General features: G+C 41.3%; 1 non-coding gene across 1 annotated transcript; it reads right to left on the bottom strand.

Moving 5' to 3' along the window:
- Positions 1-2,696: 2,696 nt before the first annotated feature.
- On the bottom strand, positions 2,697-2,768 carry Trnap-cgg (transfer RNA proline (anticodon CGG)). Its single transcript has one exon. It is a non-coding gene; the product is annotated as a tRNA-Pro (tRNA).
- Positions 2,769-3,159: the final 391 nt, after the last annotated feature.

Genomic DNA, 3,159 nt, shown 5'->3' with positions numbered 1-3,159 from the left:
CAATTTCCTTAATGTTATTTCATTGCCAAAGCCTGATATGCAAAGCCCTATTTCATGCGAAACCATCAATATATTTTGAAGAGTCATTTTTTACGAAAAACTGACAAGTAATAATTTTTCTTACTTTTTTGCGATTTAAAATTGACAATCGAAAAATAATTGAAATGGCTATGGTTATCAATTGCTAGAGTTCGTCAAATCAAAAAATCAAATTAATTCAATGTTTATAAACCCTATAGGGTGTATCAAACGTGTTGCAAAAACAGAATAAAAAATGATTTGTTTTTTTTAGGTATTGGTATACAGCACTGAAACAAGCTAGTTGCAAGCACCTATCAAAAATAAACTTATTGCTAATTAGAAACAAATGTTTCATTTTAAATTAATAAATTTGTTATTTTGATTGTGATAAACAATGAACACATAAAAAATTGGTATGTTTTCATTAGTGTGTTCTTATTCCCTTCTTTCAATTTGAGGACAGGATCGATAAATATTTCCACTAAAAAAGCGGACATATCTTATTAGTAAATATTTCAGGAAAAAGAAGATAATATTTCTATTCGAAAATAATTTCTTATTCAATTGTTTAAATATTTGAGTTTAAAAAAATCAAATGACGAATGACTAGTCTTCCTTCGATTACACACCAGAGGGATTAAATAGAACGAAAAAGAAAAACATCTTTGCAGTTTTAATATCTACAGCCAATGTTGCATCGAAAACTATACATCAGCCACAGATAAAACTATTTATTGTTCATGTGTAACTAAATAAATAACACCACCACAAAAATAACACACGAAAGCATGGTACACGAAATATACTTCACCGCGTCACTCGGTCTGCGAGAGTTCCTTTGTCGATCCGTGTTGTGACTTTCCCAGCGTGGACTATAAAATCCGTGCCATTGCCATAAAAACTGCACCATAAATCATACCTGCGTACGAGACAGGATTCGGCACAAAGACGAAATGTACTGTGAAATAAGCTTCCACGCACCAAAGACGCAGCATCGCTCGACGGCAGCGAGGATTAGTTTGGCCTGTCAATTGTTGACGGTGAGTGGAGGGAACGCAATTTACATCGGAAAACACTTTCGCGCTCCCGTGATGCTGCCCACGGAGTCGAAGGGAACGGAACAGGATCGTAAAGAAAATATGGGCAGATTTTTGAAAGAAAATGAACACACGGTTCGCACTCACAATCGTGTGCCATAAAATCCGGCGGGGCCCGAAGGTTGGCATTGCAATCATAAACGTCAAATCAATAAAATTTTCAACTACAAACGCTCCGTTTCCCCCTGAGTCCTTGGAGTCAGGCCACCTCACACCACACACCGCGCCCAATCCATCTTCTTGTGAAAAAAAAGAAGATGTAAGATGACGTTGGCTTGCCTCATTGACAAGGTCCCGGGAGCATAAGCTCATTTTCCGAGGTTACCGTATTGCGAATGGCAGCACGGAGGCCTTGGAATGGAACTGGCTTCCACCCGACGCTCGAAGCCCTGTCCGGCAGTACCGCGGCCACAATGCAATGATGATCCCGGGGAAAAATAAAACGAAACCTCCGGTGAATGGAAGCCTTCGAGAAACTTTTGTATAGAAATTTTTATATCCATCATTAACTGTCAGGAAAGGGAAATAATAATAAGCACAAGGATTCCGCTTTTGGCAGCAAACCGACGAACGTCGACGGGTGACGGTTTCGTTCAGCGAGCCAACCGTCTCTTCTTACAGCAAACGTTTGCTGCTCCGAGAGCCGAATGATGTCGACGAAGAAGATGATGAACTACGCCCGGGATGGGATTCGGATGGTTTTTTTTTCGCTTCTCACTTTGTTCCTGAAAAGGAAACCCGCACCAGGCAAGTCCTGGGGTTTTTCGTTGTTGGGTAATAAAGAAAAAAAATGTTACAATAATTCTCACTTTCGTTCCAGCCTTGCCGAGCCGCCCGAGGTTCCCATCTGGACGTAAGTTTACATTATTTATCCAAACGTGGCCAACCGAGGCTCGCTGGAGGCGATGGGAAAGGTGTAATAAAATTACTTTTATTATTAGAACAGCACGTTCGGTCGGGATGGGATGTTTGTTCGGGTTTTATTCTCCGTTCGGAGAATTTTTCAGCAAAATTTTATTTTATTTTCCATCCCGCCACAAAAACATCGGTTCGCTTGCGGCGTGTCCCGGATCAGATCGCGCATCTCTTATCGATGACGCGAATTGACGGGACGTGGAAAAGGCGGGACCCGCGGCGGGGGAAAACCGCGACAAGCCCTTTCATCTGTCCTGAACGGGCCGAAGGAAAAACTCCCAAAGGACTCTATCATTTCTTTTTGGTATTCGTCAAGCGGATGATCATCAAACATGAAAGGGAAAGTAGGAAGGAAGAAACGCAGCGAAACAGAAAATCCGTGGAAAACGTCACGGCTTTGGAGGCAATGTTTGTCCGCTTTCGCTAAACAAGTGAGACCAGGGAAAACCATCCCGCCAATCTTCCACGATCCCAAAGGGAAAGTCAACGAGGACGGCAGTGGCCAATCCCCGAGTCCTTGGAGATTTGTTACGCGTTTGATATTTGATTGACAACCAATATTACACTGCGGTTTGGGAGTGTCGTCGTGAGTTTATTGAAGTGTTGGGACAAAAAAAAAATACATCGAAAAAATGATGCGGGAAAAAAAGTTCCCACTGAGCAGGGCTCGTCCGGGATTTGAACCCGGGACCTCTCGCACCCGAAGCGAGAATCATACCCCTAGACCAACGAGCCGCCATGAATGAACGCAGCTGAGTAAACATCGCACTACGCATACTTGGATGCACCTGTCCATCAGCGACAAGCGTCAGTTATCAGTTGCCTTGTGAGGTATTGATGGTAAAATGATTATCGGCAAGTGATAAGAGTGCTGGACAAAAATAACTTTTCAATTTCGAAATGTCATCGTATTTTTAAGTATTGATTTCTTTTAATTTTGTAATCAAATTTCAACATTTGAAAATAATAATATATAAACCTTTTGTTGTGCATTACTAAAAACAAATATTATTCGCATGCCCCACAATCACAGACAAATTGATCTATGTATCGTTTCATCTACCTAATTGCCCGTCTTAGAAGCTGTGTGACAAAAAGAAACCTTCCACAATAGTTGCTCGTGACT

This window comes from Anopheles ziemanni, chromosome 3, assembly GCF_943734765.1.
Source record: "Anopheles ziemanni chromosome 3, idAnoZiCoDA_A2_x.2, whole genome shotgun sequence".
Taxonomy (NCBI): Eukaryota; Metazoa; Arthropoda; class Insecta; order Diptera; family Culicidae; genus Anopheles; species Anopheles ziemanni.
Note: the sequence above shows the minus strand (reverse complement) of the source record. Positions and strands in the feature narration are given on the sequence as shown.